The following is a 15,073-nucleotide window of genomic DNA, read 5'->3' as shown; positions in this document are numbered from 1 at the left end:
CAAAGGTTCCCCTGAGGAACCTGCGCCTGGCCTGGCTGGGAGTTCCCGTGGAAAGGCCAGACATCTGCGTCTCTGTGGCGCAATCGGTTAGCGCGTTCGGCTGTTAACCGAAAGGTTGGTGGTTCAAGCCCACCCAGGGACGTGGGCCACTTTTGCTTGAGTAGCATGCTACGGGGGAAGAAGATTCCACGTTGGCTTTCATCTGCTCTTCCAATAAAAAGCCCTGTTGCTTGCTCGCTACCTCCCTTTTGAACTCCCTAGATACTACAGAAGAGACCTTTCTAAAAGAGCTCTTTGTCGATAGAGGGAAGGAGCTTAGCCGTGTTTTCCCAGGAACCATGGTCTCTTTTGCTGGCATCGCATGTTATGGGTGGAAAAGATTCCATGTTGGTTTTCAGCTGAGCTGCTCTCCCAACAAGTAAATCTCTGTTGCTCTCTGCCTTTGTTTTGACCTCCTCGGGTACAACGGAGGAAACCTTTCTAAAAGACCTGTTGTAGATGGACAGAAGGAGCATACCTGGGCTGTGTTGACCAGGAGGATGAACCATCCGATAGAATTCACAAAAAATTCCTTCGAGCCGGAATTGAACCAGCGACCTAAGGATTGCTGATTTACTGCTACAGTCCTCCGCTCTACCAGCTGAGCTATCGAAGGCATGTTTTGCTCATGCTTGAAAGCCTCCTAGTTTTAGCTGTTGGAGCCTTGAGCATGAGGTAAAAAGAAACTCTCGACTACCATGTGAAAAAAACAAAATCAGCTTTGGAGAATGCGGGCATCGATCCCGCTACCTCTCGCATGCTAAGCGAGCGCTCTACCACTTGAGCTAATCCCCCTGGCATGGTAGACTTGCCTTTACTTTCTTCCCACACCCTGTGGTGGCTTTCACATAAAGTCAGGTGTGACGTTGCATTGTTACATGGCAACTGATTTCTAAAAGTAGATCGCTTTTTTTTTTTTTTTTTTTTTTTTTTAAGTGCGGATACCATTTTGCCATAGTAGAAGATCATCGGAGGAGTTTATAGGGTGATGGGGGGCTTATGAATACATGCACACCTCTTCCAAGCAAACCCTTTGCACATATGTGCAGAACTGAGTGGTAAGGCATGAAAAAAGCCTTAATAATTTGGAGAAGAAAGTTGCGACGCAGCAAATACGCATGCAGAGCCATTGGTCTTTTTGGCTGTGGGGCTGAAAAACACCCGGGCTATAGGAAATGCTGTGACGTGGGGAATTCTTCTTTTTCCATCAGCATGTGATGAGCAGGGATTTGGGCCTTTGGTTTATATTTTTGATCAGAAACGCGTTTGTGTTGACAGAAGAGATTTGGCGACTTCTATGAAAATGATCTCATAGCAGAGGATGGTTTCGATCCATCGACCTCTGGGTTATGGGCCCAGCACGCTTCCGCTGCGCCACTCTGCTGCTGGATGCTGCTACCTTGAGGAGAATTGTACTTATCGACTGACTTTTGAAAAGTGACTAGAAGGGAGGGTGTCTATGGGATGGAATCCGACAGCAGGATCTTATTGTCGGCAACTTGAGCTCTACTGAGCACCGGCAATTGTCTCTTTGTTTTTGCTGATTTCTTTTTGTCATATTATGTTCAAAGGTTCCCCTGAGGAACCTGCGCCTGGCCTGGCTGGGAGTTCCCGTGGAAAGGCCAGACATCTGCGTCTCTGTGGCGCAATCGGTTAGCGCGTTCGGCTGTTAACCGAAAGGTTGGTGGTTCAAGCCCACCCAGGGACGTGGGCCACTTTTGCTTGAGTAGCATGCTACGGGGGAAGAAGATTCCACGTTGGCTTTCATCTGCTCTTCCAATAAAAAGCCCTGTTGCTTGCTCGCTACCTCCCTTTTGAACTCCCTAGATACTACAGAAGAGACCTTTCTAAAAGAGCTCTTTGTCGATAGAGGGAAGGAGCTTAGCCGTGTTTTCCCAGGAACCATGGTCTCTTTTGCTGGCATCGCATGTTATGGGTGGAAAAGATTCCATGTTGGTTTTCAGCTGAGCTGCTCTCCCAACAAGTAAATCTCTGTTGCTCTCTGCCTTTGTTTTGACCTCCTCGGGTACAACGGAGGAAACCTTTCTAAAAGACCTGTTGTAGATGGACAGAAGGAGCATACCTGGGCTGTGTTGACCAGGAGGATGAACCATCCGATAGAATTCACAAAAAATTCCTTCGAGCCGGAATTGAACCAGCGACCTAAGGATTGCTGATTTACTGCTACAGTCCTCCGCTCTACCAGCTGAGCTATCGAAGGCATGTTTTGCTCATGCTTGAAAGCCTCCTAGTTTTAGCTGTTGGAGCCTTGAGCATGAGGTAAAAAGAAACTCTCGACTACCATGTGAAAAAAACAAAATCAGCTTTGGAGAATGCGGGCATCGATCCCGCTACCTCTCGCATGCTAAGCGAGCGCTCTACCACTTGAGCTAATCCCCCTGGCATGGTAGACTTGCCTTTACTTTCTTCCCACACCCTGTGGTGGCTTTCACATAAAGTCAGGTGTGACGTTGCATTGTTACATGGCAACTGATTTCTAAAAGTAGATCGCTTTTTTTTTTTTTTTTTTTTTTTTTAAGTGCGGATACCATTTTGCCATAGTAGAAGATCATCGGAGGAGTTTATAGGGTGACGGGGGGCTTATGAATACATGCACACCTCTTCCAAGCAAACCCTTTGCACATATGTGCAGAACTGAGTGGTAAGGCATGAAAAAAGCCTTAATAATTTGGAGAAGAAAGTTGCGACGCAGCAAATACGCATGCAGAGCCATTGGTCTTTTTGGCTGTGGGGCTGAAAAACACCCGGGCTATAGGAAATGCTGTGACGTGGGGAATTCTTCTTTTTCCATCAGCATGTGATGAGCAGGGATTTGGGCCTTTGGTTTATATTTTTGATCAGAAACGCGTTTGTGTTGACAGAAGAGATTTGGCGACTTCTATGAAAATGATCTCATAGCAGAGGATGGTTTCGATCCATCGACCTCTGGGTTATGGGCCCAGCACGCTTCCGCTGCGCCACTCTGCTGCTGGATGCTGCTACCTTGAGGAGAATTGTACTTATCGACTGACTTTTGAAAAGTGACTAGAAGGGAGGGTGTCTATGGGATGGAATCCGACAGCAGGATCTTATTGTCGGCAACTTGAGCTCTACTGAGCACCGGCAATTGTCTCTTTGTTTTTGCTGATTTCTTTTTGTCATATTATGTTCAAAGGTTCCCCTGAGGAACCTGCGCCTGGCCTGGCTGGGAGTTCCCGTGGAAAGGCCAGACATCTGCGTCTCTGTGGCGCAATCGGTTAGCGCGTTCGGCTGTTAACCGAAAGGTTGGTGGTTCAAGCCCACCCAGGGACGTGGGCCACTTTTGCTTGAGTAGCATGCTACGGGGGAAGAAGATTCCACGTTGGCTTTCATCTGCTCTTCCAATAAAAAGCCCTGTTGCTTGCTCGCTACCTCCCTTTTGAACTCCCTAGATACTACAGAAGAGACCTTTCTAAAAGAGCTCTTTGTCGATAGAGGGAAGGAGCTTAGCCGTGTTTTCCCAGGAACCATGGTCTCTTTTGCTGGCATCGCATGTTATGGGTGGAAAAGATTCCATGTTGGTTTTCAGCTGAGCTGCTCTCCCAACAAGTAAATCTCTGTTGCTCTCTGCCTTTGTTTTGACCTCCTCGGGTACAACGGAGGAAACCTTTCTAAAAGACCTGTTGTAGATGGACAGAAGGAGCATACCTGGGCTGTGTTGACCAGGAGGATGAACCATCCGATAGAATTCACAAAAAATTCCTTCGAGCCGGAATTGAACCAGCGACCTAAGGATTGCTGATTTACTGCTACAGTCCTCCGCTCTACCAGCTGAGCTATCGAAGGCATGTTTTGCTCATGCTTGAAAGCCTCCTAGTTTTAGCTGTTGGAGCCTTGAGCATGAGGTAAAAAGAAACTCTCGACTACCATGTGAAAAAAACAAAATCAGCTTTGGAGAATGCGGGCATCGATCCCGCTACCTCTCGCATGCTAAGCGAGCGCTCTACCACTTGAGCTAATCCCCCTGGCATGGTAGACTTGCCTTTACTTTCTTCCCACACCCTGTGGTGGCTTTCACATAAAGTCAGGTGTGACGTTGCATTGTTACATGGCAACTGATTTCTAAAAGTAGATCGCTTTTTTTTTTTTTTTTTTTTTTAAGTGCGGATACCATTTTGCCATAGTAGAAGATCATCGGAGGAGTTTATAGGGTGACGGGGGGCTTATGAATACATGCACACCTCTTCCAAGCAAACCCTTTGCACATATGTGCAGAACTGAGTGGTAAGGCATGAAAAAAGCCTTAATAATTTGGAGAAGAAAGTTGCGACGCAGCAAATACGCATGCAGAGCCATTGGTCTTTTTGGCTGTGGGGCTGAAAAACACCCGGGCTATAGGAAATGCTGTGACGTGGGGAATTCTTCTTTTTCCATCAGCATGTGATGAGCAGGGATTTGGGCCTTTGGTTTATATTTTTGATCAGAAACGCGTTTGTGTTGACAGAAGAGATTTGGCGACTTCTATGAAAATGATCTCATAGCAGAGGATGGTTTCGATCCATCGACCTCTGGGTTATGGGCCCAGCACGCTTCCGCTGCGCCACTCTGCTGCTGGATGCTGCTACCTTGAGGAGAATTGTACTTATCGACTGACTTTTGAAAAGTGACTAGAAGGGAGGGTGTCTATGGGATGGAATCCGACAGCAGGATCTTATTGTCGGCAACTTGAGCTCTACTGAGCACCGGCAATTGTCTCTTTGTTTTTGCTGATTTCTTTTTGTCATATTATGTTCAAAGGATCCCCTGAGGAACCTGCGCCTGGCCTGGCTGGGAGTTCCCGTGGAAAGGCCAGACATCTGCGTCTCTGTGGCGCAATCGGTTAGCGCGTTCGGCTGTTAACCGAAAGGTTGGTGGTTCAAGCCCACCCAGGGACGTGGGCCACTTTTGCTTGAGTAGCATGCTACGGGGGAAGAAGATTCCACGTTGGCTTTCATCTGCTCTTCCAATAAAAAGCCCTGTTGCTTGCTCGCTACCTCCCTTTTGAACTCCCTAGATACTACAGAAGAGACCTTTCTAAAAGAGCTCTTTGTCGATAGAGGGAAGGAGCTTAGCCGTGTTTTCCCAGGAACCATGGTCTCTTTTGCTGGCATCGCATGTTATGGGTGGAAAAGATTCCATGTTGGTTTTCAGCTGAGCTGCTCTCCCAACAAGTAAATCTCTGTTGCTCTCTGCCTTTGTTTTGACCTCCTCGGGTACAACGGAGGAAACCTTTCTAAAAGACCTGTTGTAGATGGACAGAAGGAGCATACCTGGGCTGTGTTGACCAGGAGGATGAACCATCCGATAGAATTCACAAAAAATTCCTTCGAGCCGGAATTGAACCAGCGACCTAAGGATTGCTGATTTACTGCTACAGTCCTCCGCTCTACCAGCTGAGCTATCGAAGGCATGTTTTGCTCATGCTTGAAAGCCTCCTAGTTTTAGCTGTTGGAGCCTTGAGCATGAGGTAAAAAGAAACTCTCGACTACCATGTGAAAAAAACAAAATCAGCTTTGGAGAATGCGGGCATCGATCCCGCTACCTCTCGCATGCTAAGCGAGCGCTCTACCACTTGAGCTAATCCCCCTGGCATGGTAGACTTGCCTTTACTTTCTTCCCACACCCTGTGGTGGCTTTCACATAAAGTCAGGTGTGACGTTGCATTGTTACATGGCAACTGATTTCTAAAAGTAGATCGCTTTTTTTTTTTTTTTTTTTTTTAAGTGCGGATACCATTTTGCCATAGTAGAAGATCATCGGAGGAGTTTATAGGGTGACGGGGGGCTTATGAATACATGCACACCTCTTCCAAGCAAACCCTTTGCACATATGTGCAGAACTGAGTGGTAAGGCATGAAAAAAGCCTTAATAATTTGGAGAAGAAAGTTGCGACGCAGCAAATACGCATGCAGAGCCATTGGTCTTTTTGGCTGTGGGGCTGAAAAACACCCGGGCTATAGGAAATGCTGTGACGTGGGGAATTCTTCTTTTTCCATCAGCATGTGATGAGCAGGGATTTGGGCCTTTGGTTTATATTTTTGATCAGAAACGCGTTTGTGTTGACAGAAGAGATTTGGCGACTTCTATGAAAATGATCTCATAGCAGAGGATGGTTTCGATCCATCGACCTCTGGGTTATGGGCCCAGCACGCTTCCGCTGCGCCACTCTGCTGCTGGATGCTGCTACCTTGAGGAGAATTGTACTTATCGACTGACTTTTGAAAAGTGACTAGAAGGGAGGGTGTCTATGGGATGGAATCCGACAGCAGGATCTTATTGTCGGCAACTTGAGCTCTACTGAGCACCGGCAATTGTCTCTTTGTTTTTGCTGATTTCTTTTTGTCATATTATGTTCAAAGGTTCCCCTGAGGAACCTGCGCCTGGCCTGGCTGGGAGTTCCCGTGGAAAGGCCAGACATCTGCGTCTCTGTGGCGCAATCGGTTAGCGCGTTCGGCTGTTAACCGAAAGGTTGGTGGTTCAAGCCCACCCAGGGACGTGGGCCACTTTTGCTTGAGTAGCATGCTACGGGGGAAGAAGATTCCACGTTGGCTTTCATCTGCTCTTCCAATAAAAAGCCCTGTTGCTTGCTCGCTACCTCCCTTTTGAACTCCCTAGATACTACAGAAGAGACCTTTCTAAAAGAGCTCTTTGTCGATAGAGGGAAGGAGCTTAGCCGTGTTTTCCCAGGAACCATGGTCTCTTTTGCTGGCATCGCATGTTATGGGTGGAAAAGATTCCATGTTGGGTTTCAGCTGAGCTGCTCTCCCAACAAGTAAATCTCTGTTGCTCTCTGCCTTTGTTTTGACCTCCTCGGGTACAATGGAGGAAACCTTTCTAAAAGACCTGTTGTAGATGGACAGAAGGAGCATACCTGGGCTGTGTTGACCAGGAGGATGAACCATCCGATAGAATTCACAAAAAATTCCTTCGAGCCGGAATTGAACCAGCGACCTAAGGATTGCTGATTTACTGCTACAGTCCTCCGCTCTACCAGCTGAGCTATCGAAGGCATGTTTTGCTCATGCTTGAAAGCCTCCTAGTTTTAGCTGTTGGAGCCTTGAGCATGAGGTAAAAAGAAACTCTCTACTACCATGTGAAAAAAACAAAATCAGCTTTGGAGAATGCGGGCATCGATCCCGCTACCTCTCGCATGCTAAGCGAGCGCTCTACCACTTGAGCTAATCCCCCTGGCATGGTAGACTTGCCTTTACTTTCTTCCCACACCCTGTGGTGGCTTTCACATAAAGTCAGGTGTGACGTTGCATTGTTACATGGCAACTGATTTCTAAAAGTAGATCGCTTTTTTTTTTTTTTTTTATGTGCGGATACCATTTTGCCATAGTAGAAGATCATCGGAGGAGTTTATAGGGTGACGGGGGGCTTATGAATACATGCACACCTCTTCCAAGCAAACCCTTTGCACATATGTGCAGAACTGAGTGGTAAGGCATGAAAAAAGCCTTAATAATTTGGAGAAGAAAGTTGCGACGCAGCAAATACGCATGCAGAGCCATTGGTCTTTTTGGCTGTGGGGCTGAAAAACACCCGGGCTATAGGAAATGCTGTGACGTGGGGAATTCTTCTTTTTCCATCAGCATGTGATGAGCAGGGATTTGGGCCTTTGGTTTATATTTTTGATCAGAAACGCGTTTGTGTTGACAGAAGAGATTTGGCGACTTCTATGAAAATGATCTCATAGCAGAGGATGGTTTCGATCCATCGACCTCTGGGTTATGGGCCCAGCACGCTTCCGCTGCGCCACTCTGCTGCTGGATGCTGCTACCTTGAGGAGAATTGTACTTATCGACTGACTTTTGAAAAGTGACTAGAAGGGAGGGTGTCTATGGGATGGAATCCGACAGCAGGATCTTATTGTCGGCAACTTGAGCTCTACTGAGCACCGGCAATTGTCTCTTTGTTTTTGCTGATTTCTTTTTGTCATATTATGTTCAAAGGTTCCCCTGAGGAACCTGCGCCTGGCCTGGCTGGGAGTTCCCGTGGAAAGGCCAGACATCTGCGTCTCTGTGGCGCAATCGGTTAGCGCGTTCGGCTGTTAACCGAAAGGTTGGTGGTTCAAGCCCACCCAGGGACGTGGGCCACTTTTGCTTGAGTAGCATGCTACGGGGGAAGAAGATTCCACGTTGGCTTTCATCTGCTCTTCCAATAAAAAGCCCTGTTGCTTGCTCGCTACCTCCCTTTTGAACTCCCTAGATACTACAGAAGAGACCTTTCTAAAAGAGCTCTTTGTCGATAGAGGGAAGGAGCTTAGCCGTGTTTTCCCAGGAACCATGGTCTCTTTTGCTGGCATCGCATGTTATGGGTGGAAAAGATTCCATGTTGGGTTTCAGCTGAGCTGCTCTCCCAACAAGTAAATCTCTGTTGCTCTCTGCCTTTGTTTTGACCTCCTCGGGTACAATGGAGGAAACCTTTCTAAAAGACCTGTTGTAGATGGACAGAAGGAGCATACCTGGGCTGTGTTGACCAGGAGGATGAACCATCCGATAGAATTCACAAAAAATTCCTTCGAGCCGGAATTGAACCAGCGACCTAAGGATTGCTGATTTACTGCTACAGTCCTCCGCTCTACCAGCTGAGCTATCGAAGGCATGTTTTGCTCATGCTTGAAAGCCTCCTAGTTTTAGCTGTTGGAGCCTTGAGCATGAGGTAAAAAGAAACTCTCTACTACCATGTGAAAAAAACAAAATCAGCTTTGGAGAATGCGGGCATCGATCCCGCTACCTCTCGCATGCTAAGCGAGCGCTCTACCACTTGAGCTAATCCCCCTGGCATGGTAGACTTGCCTTTACTTTCTTCCCACACCCTGTGGTGGCTTTCACATAAAGTCAGGTGTGACGTTGCATTGTTACATGGCAACTGATTTCTAAAAGTAGATCGCTTTTTTTTTTTTTTTTTTAAGTGCGGATACCATTTTGCCATAGTAGAAGATCATCGGAGGAGTTTATAGGGTGACGGGGGGCTTATGAATACATGCACACCTCTTCCAAGCAAACCCTTTGCACATATGTGCAGAACTGAGTGGTAAGGCATGAAAAAAGCCTTAATAATTTGGAGAAGAAAGTTGCGACGCAGCAAATACGCATGCAGAGCCATTGGTCTTTTTGGCTGTGGGGCTGAAAAACACCCGGGCTATAGGAAATGCTGTGACGTGGGGAATTCTTCTTTTTCCATCAGCATGTGATGAGCAGGGATTTGGGCCTTTGGTTTATATTTTTGATCAGAAACGCGTTTGTGTTGACAGAAGAGATTTGGCGACTTCTATGAAAATGATCTCATAGCAGAGGATGGTTTCGATCCATCGACCTCTGGGTTATGGGCCCAGCACGCTTCCGCTGCGCCACTCTGCTGCTGGATGCTGCTACCTTGAGGAGAATTGTACTTATCGACTGACTTTTGAAAAGTGACTAGAAGGGAGGGTGTCTATGGGATGGAATCCGACAGCAGGATCTTATTGTCGGCAACTTGAGCTCTACTGAGCACCGGCAATTGTCTCTTTGTTTTTGCTGATTTCTTTTTGTCATATTATGTTCAAAGGTTCCCCTGAGGAACCTGCGCCTGGCCTGGCTGGGAGTTCCCGTGGAAAGGCCAGACATCTGCGTCTCTGTGGCGCAATCGGTTAGCGCGTTCGGCTGTTAACCGAAAGGTTGGTGGTTCAAGCCCTCCCAGGGACGTGGGCCACTTTTGCTTGAGTAGCATGCTACGGGGGAAGAAGATTCCACGTTGGCTTTCATCTGCTCTTCCAATAAAAAGCCTTGTTGCTTGCTCGCTACCTCCCTTTTGAACTCCCTAGATACTACAGAAGAGACCTTTCTAAAAGAGCTCTTTGTCGATAGAGGGAAGGAGCTTAGCCGTGTTTTCCCAGGAACCATGGTCTCTTTTGCTGGCATCGCATGTTATGGGTGGAAAAGATTCCATGTTGGGTTTCAGCTGAGCTGCTCTCCCAACAAGTAAATCTCTGTTGCTCTCTGCCTTTGTTTTGACCTCCTCGGGTACAATGGAGGAAACCTTTCTAAAAGACCTGTTGTAGATGGACAGAAGGAGCATACCTGGGCTGTGTTGACCAGGAGGATGAACCATCCGATAGAATTCACAAAAAATTCCTTCGACCAGGAATTGAACCAGCGACCTAAGGATTGCTGATTTACTGCTACAGTCCTCCGCTCTACCAGCTGAGCTATCGAAGGCATGTTTTGCTCATGCTTGAAAGCCTCCTAGTTTTAGCTGTTGGAGCCTTGAGCATGAGGTAAAAAGAAACTCTCTACTACCATGTGAAAAAAACAAAATCAGCTTTGGAGAATGCGGGCATCGATCCCGCTACCTCTCGCATGCTAAGCGAGCGCTCTACCACTTGAGCTAATCCCCCTGGCATGGTAGACTTGCCTTTACTTTCTTCCCACACCCTGTGGTGGCTTTCACATAAAGTCAGGTGTGACGTTGCATTGTTACATGGCAACTGATTTCTAAAAGTAGATCGCTTTTTTTTTTTTTTTTTTTTTTTTTAAGTGCGGATACCATTTTGCCATAGTAGAAGATCATCGGAGGAGTTTATAGGGTGACGGGGGGCTTATGAATACATGCACACCTCTTCCAAGCAAACCCTTTGCACATATGTGCAGAACTGAGTGGTAAGGCATGAAAAAAGCCTTAATAATTTGGAGAAGAAAGTTGCGACGCAGCAAATACGCATGCAGAGCCATTGGTCTTTTTGGCTGTGGGGCTGAAAAACACCCGGGCTATAGGAAATGCTGTGACGTGGGGAATTCTTCTTTTTCCATCAGCATGTGATGAGCAGGGATTTGGGCCTTTGGTTTATATTTTTGATCAGAAACGCGTTTGTGTTGACAGAAGAGATTTGGCGACTTCTATGAAAATGATCTCATAGCAGAGGATGGTTTCGATCCATCGACCTCTGGGTTATGGGCCCAGCACGCTTCCGCTGCGCCACTCTGCTGCTGGATGCTGCTACCTTGAGGAGAATTGTACTTATCGACTGACTTTTGAAAAGTGACTAGAAGGGAGGGTGTCTATGGGATGGAATCCGACAGCAGGATCTTATTGTCGGCAACTTGAGCTCTACTGAGCACCGGCAATTGTCTCTTTGTTTTTGCTGATTTCTTTTTGTCATATTATGTTCAAAGGTTCCCCTGAGGAACCTGCGCCTGGCCTGGCTGGGAGTTCCCGTGGAAAGGCCAGACATCTGCGTCTCTGTGGCGCAATCGGTTAGCGCGTTCGGCTGTTAACCGAAAGGTTGGTGGTTCAAGCCCACCCAGGGACGTGGGCCACTTTTGCTTGAGTAGCATGCTACGGGGGAAGAAGATTCCACGTTGGCTTTCATCTGCTCTTCCAATAAAAAGCCCTGTTGCTTGCTCGCTACCTCCCTTTTGAACTCCCTAGATACTACAGAAGAGACCTTTCTAAAAGAGCTCTTTGTCGATAGAGGGAAGGAGCTTAGCCGTGTTTTCCCAGGAACCATGGTCTCTTTTGCTGGCATCGCATGTTATGGGTGGAAAAGATTCCATGTTGGGTTTCAGCTGAGCTGCTCTCCCAACAAGTAAATCTCTGTTGCTCTCTGCCTTTGTTTTGACCTCCTCGGGTACAATGGAGGAAACCTTTCTAAAAGACCTGTTGTAGATGGACAGAAGGAGCATACCTGGGCTGTGTTGACCAGGAGGATGAACCATCCGATAGAATTCACAAAAAATTCCTTCGAGCCGGAATTGAACCAGCGACCTAAGGATTGCTGATTTACTGCTACAGTCCTCCGCTCTACCAGCTGAGCTATCGAAGGCATGTTTTGCTCATGCTTGAAAGCCTCCTAGTTTTAGCTGTTGGAGCCTTGAGCATGAGGTAAAAAGAAACTCTCTACTACCATGTGAAAAAAACAAAATCAGCTTTGGAGAATGCGGGCATCGATCCCGCTACCTCTCGCATGCTAAGCGAGCGCTCTACCACTTGAGCTAATCCCCCTGGCATGGTAGACTTGCCTTTACTTTCTTCCCACACCCTGTGGTGGCTTTCACATAAAGTCAGGTGTGACGTTGCATTGTTACATGGCAACTGATTTCTAAAAGTAGATCGCTTTTTTTTTTTTTTTTTTTTTTTAAGTGCGGATACCATTTTGCCATAGTAGAAGATCATCGGAGGAGTTTATAGGGTGACGGGGGGCTTATGAATACATGCACACCTCTTCCAAGCAAACCCTTTGCACATATGTGCAGAACTGAGTGGTAAGGCATGAAAAAAGCCTTAATAATTTGGAGAAGAAAGTTGCGACGCAGCAAATACGCATGCAGAGCCATTGGTCTTTTTGGCTGTGGGGCTGAAAAACACCCGGGCTATAGGAAATGCTGTGACGTGGGGAATTCTTCTTTTTCCATCAGCATGTGATGAGCAGGGATTTGGGCCTTTGGTTTATATTTTTGATCAGAAACGCGTTTGTGTTGACAGAAGAGATTTGGCGACTTCTATGAAAATGATCTCATAGCAGAGGATGGTTTCGATCCATCGACCTCTGGGTTATGGGCCCAGCACGCTTCCGCTGCGCCACTCTGCTGCTGGATGCTGCTACCTTGAGGAGAATTGTACTTATCGACTGACTTTTGAAAAGTGACTAGAAGGGAGGGTGTCTATGGGATGGAATCCGACAGCAGGATCTTATTGTCGGCAACTTGAGCTCTACTGAGCACCGGCAATTGTCTCTTTGTTTTTGCTGATTTCTTTTTGTCATATTATGTTCAAAGGTTCCCCTGAGGAACCTGCGCCTGGCCTGGCTGGGAGTTCCCGTGGAAAGGCCAGACATCTGCGTCTCTGTGGCGCAATCGGTTAGCGCGTTCGGCTGTTAACCGAAAGGTTGGTGGTTCAAGCCCACCCAGGGACGTGGGCCACTTTTGCTTGAGTAGCATGCTACGGGGGAAGAAGATTCCACGTTGGCTTTCATCTGCTCTTCCAATAAAAAGCCCTGTTGCTTGCTCGCTACCTCCCTTTTGAACTCCCTAGATACTACAGAAGAGACCTTTCTAAAAGAGCTCTTTGTCGATAGAGGGAAGGAGCTTAGCCGTGTTTTCCCAGGAACCATGGTCTCTTTTGCTGGCATCGCATGTTATGGGTGGAAAAGATTCCATGTTGGGTTTCAGCTGAGCTGCTCTCCCAACAAGTAAATCTCTGTTGCTCTCTGCCTTTGTTTTGACCTCCTCGGGTACAATGGAGGAAACCTTTCTAAAAGACCTGTTGTAGATGGACAGAAGGAGCATACCTGGGCTGTGTTGACCAGGAGGATGAACCATCCGATAGAATTCACAAAAAATTCCTTCGAGCCGGAATTGAACCAGCGACCTAAGGATTGCTGATTTACTGCTACAGTCCTCCGCTCTACCAGCTGAGCTATCGAAGGCATGTTTTGCTCATGCTTGAAAGCCTCCTAGTTTTAGCTGTTGGAGCCTTGAGCATGAGGTAAAAAGAAACTCTCTACTACCATGTGAAAAAAACAAAATCAGCTTTGGAGAATGCGGGCATCGATCCCGCTACCTCTCGCATGCTAAGCGAGCGCTCTACCACTTGAGCTAATCCCCCTGGCATGGTAGACTTGCCTTTACTTTCTTCCCACACCCTGTGGTGGCTTTCACATAAAGTCAGGTGTGACGTTGCATTGTTACATGGCAACTGATTTCTAAAAGTAGATCGCTTTTTTTTTTTTTTTTTTTTTTTTTTAAGTGCGGATACCATTTTGCCATAGTAGAAGATCATCGGAGGAGTTTATAGGGTGACGGGGGGCTTATGAATACATGCACACCTCTTCCAAGCAAACCCTTTGCACATATGTGCAGAACTGAGTGGTAAGGCATGAAAAAAGCCTTAATAATTTGGAGAAGAAAGTTGCGACGCAGCAAATACGCATGCAGAGCCATTGGTCTTTTTGGCTGTGGGGCTGAAAAACACCCGGGCTATAGGAAATGCTGTGACGTGGGGAATTCTTCTTTTTCCATCAGCATGTGATGAGCAGGGATTTGGGCCTTTGGTTTATATTTTTGATCAGAAACGCGTTTGTGTTGACAGAAGAGATTTGGCGACTTCTATGAAAATGATCTCATAGCAGAGGATGGTTTCGATCCATCGACCTCTGGGTTATGGGCCCAGCACGCTTCCGCTGCGCCACTCTGCTGCTGGATGCTGCTACCTTGAGGAGAATTGTACTTATCGACTGACTTTTGAAAAGTGACTAGAAGGGAGGGTGTCTATGGGATGGAATCCGACAGCAGGATCTTATTGTCGGCAACTTGAGCTCTACTGAGCACCGGCAATTGTCTCTTTGTTTTTGCTGATTTCTTTTTGTCATATTATGTTCAAAGGTTCCCCTGAGGAACCTGCGCCTGGCCTGGCTGGGAGTTCCCGTGGAAAGGCCAGACATCTGCGTCTCTGTGGCGCAATCGGTTAGCGCGTTCGGCTGTTAACCGAAAGGTTGGTGGTTCAAGCCCACCCAGGGACGTGGGCCACTTTTGCTTGAGTAGCATGCTACGGGGGAAGAAGATTCCACGTTGGCTTTCATCTGCTCTTCCAATAAAAAGCCCTGTTGCTTGCTCGCTACCTCCCTTTTGAACTCCCTAGATACTACAGAAGAGACCTTTCTAAAAGAGCTCTTTGTCGATAGAGGGAAGGAGCTTAGCCGTGTTTTCCCAGGAACCATGGTCTCTTTTGCTGGCATCGCATGTTATGGGTGGAAAAGATTCCATGTTGGGTTTCAGCTGAGCTGCTCTCCCAACAAGTAAATCTCTGTTGCTCTCTGCCTTTGTTTTGACCTCCTCGGGTACAATGGAGGAAACCTTTCTAAAAGACCTGTTGTAGATGGACAGAAGGAGCATACCTGGGCTGTGTTGACCAGGAGGATGAACCATCCGATAGAATTCACAAAAAATTCCTTCGAGCCGGAATTGAACCAGCGACCTAAGGATTGCTGATTTACTGCTACAGTCCTCCGCTCTACCAGCTGAGCTATCGAAGGCAT

The 15,073-nt window shown here is 47.2% G+C and overlaps 27 non-coding genes across 27 annotated transcripts; 9 read left to right on the top strand and 18 right to left on the bottom strand.

The window, feature by feature from the left end:
* Positions 1 to 68: 68 nt before the first annotated feature.
* On the top strand, positions 69 to 142 carry TRNAN-GUU (transfer RNA asparagine (anticodon GUU)). Its single transcript has one exon. It is a non-coding gene; the product is annotated as a tRNA-Asn (tRNA).
* Positions 143 to 569: 427 nt separating this feature from the next.
* TRNAY-GUA (transfer RNA tyrosine (anticodon GUA)) lies at positions 570 to 655 on the bottom strand. The gene is given in 2 exon segments: positions 570 to 605; positions 619 to 655. It is a non-coding gene; the product is annotated as a tRNA-Tyr (tRNA).
* A 106-nt stretch (positions 656 to 761) lies between these two features.
* On the bottom strand, positions 762 to 834 carry TRNAA-AGC (transfer RNA alanine (anticodon AGC)). The gene has a single exon. It is a non-coding gene; the product is annotated as a tRNA-Ala (tRNA).
* An 839-nt stretch (positions 835 to 1,673) lies between these two features.
* TRNAN-GUU (transfer RNA asparagine (anticodon GUU)) lies at positions 1,674 to 1,747 on the top strand. Its single transcript has one exon. It is a non-coding gene; the product is annotated as a tRNA-Asn (tRNA).
* A 427-nt stretch (positions 1,748 to 2,174) lies between these two features.
* Positions 2,175 to 2,260, bottom strand: TRNAY-GUA (transfer RNA tyrosine (anticodon GUA)). Its single transcript is given in 2 exon segments — positions 2,175 to 2,210; positions 2,224 to 2,260. It is a non-coding gene; the product is annotated as a tRNA-Tyr (tRNA).
* Positions 2,261 to 2,366: 106 nt separating this feature from the next.
* TRNAA-AGC (transfer RNA alanine (anticodon AGC)) lies at positions 2,367 to 2,439 on the bottom strand. The gene has a single exon. It is a non-coding gene; the product is annotated as a tRNA-Ala (tRNA).
* Positions 2,440 to 3,277: 838 nt separating this feature from the next.
* On the top strand, positions 3,278 to 3,351 carry TRNAN-GUU (transfer RNA asparagine (anticodon GUU)). Its single transcript has one exon. It is a non-coding gene; the product is annotated as a tRNA-Asn (tRNA).
* A 427-nt stretch (positions 3,352 to 3,778) lies between these two features.
* On the bottom strand, positions 3,779 to 3,864 carry TRNAY-GUA (transfer RNA tyrosine (anticodon GUA)). The gene is given in 2 exon segments: positions 3,779 to 3,814; positions 3,828 to 3,864. It is a non-coding gene; the product is annotated as a tRNA-Tyr (tRNA).
* Positions 3,865 to 3,970: 106 nt separating this feature from the next.
* On the bottom strand, positions 3,971 to 4,043 carry TRNAA-AGC (transfer RNA alanine (anticodon AGC)). The gene has a single exon. It is a non-coding gene; the product is annotated as a tRNA-Ala (tRNA).
* Positions 4,044 to 4,878: 835 nt separating this feature from the next.
* TRNAN-GUU (transfer RNA asparagine (anticodon GUU)) lies at positions 4,879 to 4,952 on the top strand. The gene has a single exon. It is a non-coding gene; the product is annotated as a tRNA-Asn (tRNA).
* Positions 4,953 to 5,379: 427 nt separating this feature from the next.
* On the bottom strand, positions 5,380 to 5,465 carry TRNAY-GUA (transfer RNA tyrosine (anticodon GUA)). Its single transcript is given in 2 exon segments — positions 5,380 to 5,415; positions 5,429 to 5,465. It is a non-coding gene; the product is annotated as a tRNA-Tyr (tRNA).
* A 106-nt stretch (positions 5,466 to 5,571) lies between these two features.
* TRNAA-AGC (transfer RNA alanine (anticodon AGC)) lies at positions 5,572 to 5,644 on the bottom strand. Its single transcript has one exon. It is a non-coding gene; the product is annotated as a tRNA-Ala (tRNA).
* Positions 5,645 to 6,479: 835 nt separating this feature from the next.
* On the top strand, positions 6,480 to 6,553 carry TRNAN-GUU (transfer RNA asparagine (anticodon GUU)). Its single transcript has one exon. It is a non-coding gene; the product is annotated as a tRNA-Asn (tRNA).
* Positions 6,554 to 6,980: 427 nt separating this feature from the next.
* Positions 6,981 to 7,066, bottom strand: TRNAY-GUA (transfer RNA tyrosine (anticodon GUA)). The gene is given in 2 exon segments: positions 6,981 to 7,016; positions 7,030 to 7,066. It is a non-coding gene; the product is annotated as a tRNA-Tyr (tRNA).
* A 106-nt stretch (positions 7,067 to 7,172) lies between these two features.
* Positions 7,173 to 7,245, bottom strand: TRNAA-AGC (transfer RNA alanine (anticodon AGC)). Its single transcript has one exon. It is a non-coding gene; the product is annotated as a tRNA-Ala (tRNA).
* An 830-nt stretch (positions 7,246 to 8,075) lies between these two features.
* On the top strand, positions 8,076 to 8,149 carry TRNAN-GUU (transfer RNA asparagine (anticodon GUU)). Its single transcript has one exon. It is a non-coding gene; the product is annotated as a tRNA-Asn (tRNA).
* Positions 8,150 to 8,576: 427 nt separating this feature from the next.
* Positions 8,577 to 8,662, bottom strand: TRNAY-GUA (transfer RNA tyrosine (anticodon GUA)). The gene is given in 2 exon segments: positions 8,577 to 8,612; positions 8,626 to 8,662. It is a non-coding gene; the product is annotated as a tRNA-Tyr (tRNA).
* A 106-nt stretch (positions 8,663 to 8,768) lies between these two features.
* TRNAA-AGC (transfer RNA alanine (anticodon AGC)) lies at positions 8,769 to 8,841 on the bottom strand. The gene has a single exon. It is a non-coding gene; the product is annotated as a tRNA-Ala (tRNA).
* A 1,524-nt stretch (positions 8,842 to 10,365) lies between these two features.
* TRNAA-AGC (transfer RNA alanine (anticodon AGC)) lies at positions 10,366 to 10,438 on the bottom strand. Its single transcript has one exon. It is a non-coding gene; the product is annotated as a tRNA-Ala (tRNA).
* An 838-nt stretch (positions 10,439 to 11,276) lies between these two features.
* TRNAN-GUU (transfer RNA asparagine (anticodon GUU)) lies at positions 11,277 to 11,350 on the top strand. Its single transcript has one exon. It is a non-coding gene; the product is annotated as a tRNA-Asn (tRNA).
* Positions 11,351 to 11,777: 427 nt separating this feature from the next.
* On the bottom strand, positions 11,778 to 11,863 carry TRNAY-GUA (transfer RNA tyrosine (anticodon GUA)). Its single transcript is given in 2 exon segments — positions 11,778 to 11,813; positions 11,827 to 11,863. It is a non-coding gene; the product is annotated as a tRNA-Tyr (tRNA).
* Positions 11,864 to 11,969: 106 nt separating this feature from the next.
* Positions 11,970 to 12,042, bottom strand: TRNAA-AGC (transfer RNA alanine (anticodon AGC)). The gene has a single exon. It is a non-coding gene; the product is annotated as a tRNA-Ala (tRNA).
* An 836-nt stretch (positions 12,043 to 12,878) lies between these two features.
* TRNAN-GUU (transfer RNA asparagine (anticodon GUU)) lies at positions 12,879 to 12,952 on the top strand. The gene has a single exon. It is a non-coding gene; the product is annotated as a tRNA-Asn (tRNA).
* A 427-nt stretch (positions 12,953 to 13,379) lies between these two features.
* Positions 13,380 to 13,465, bottom strand: TRNAY-GUA (transfer RNA tyrosine (anticodon GUA)). The gene is given in 2 exon segments: positions 13,380 to 13,415; positions 13,429 to 13,465. It is a non-coding gene; the product is annotated as a tRNA-Tyr (tRNA).
* Positions 13,466 to 13,571: 106 nt separating this feature from the next.
* Positions 13,572 to 13,644, bottom strand: TRNAA-AGC (transfer RNA alanine (anticodon AGC)). Its single transcript has one exon. It is a non-coding gene; the product is annotated as a tRNA-Ala (tRNA).
* Positions 13,645 to 14,483: 839 nt separating this feature from the next.
* On the top strand, positions 14,484 to 14,557 carry TRNAN-GUU (transfer RNA asparagine (anticodon GUU)). The gene has a single exon. It is a non-coding gene; the product is annotated as a tRNA-Asn (tRNA).
* A 427-nt stretch (positions 14,558 to 14,984) lies between these two features.
* TRNAY-GUA (transfer RNA tyrosine (anticodon GUA)) lies at positions 14,985 to 15,070 on the bottom strand. Its single transcript is given in 2 exon segments — positions 14,985 to 15,020; positions 15,034 to 15,070. It is a non-coding gene; the product is annotated as a tRNA-Tyr (tRNA).
* Positions 15,071 to 15,073: the final 3 nt, after the last annotated feature.

This window comes from Anomaloglossus baeobatrachus, unplaced genomic scaffold, assembly GCF_048569485.1.
Source record: "Anomaloglossus baeobatrachus isolate aAnoBae1 unplaced genomic scaffold, aAnoBae1.hap1 Scaffold_384, whole genome shotgun sequence".
NCBI classification, from domain to species: Eukaryota; Metazoa; Chordata; class Amphibia; order Anura; family Aromobatidae; genus Anomaloglossus; species Anomaloglossus baeobatrachus.
Note: the sequence above shows the minus strand (reverse complement) of the source record. Positions and strands in the feature narration are given on the sequence as shown.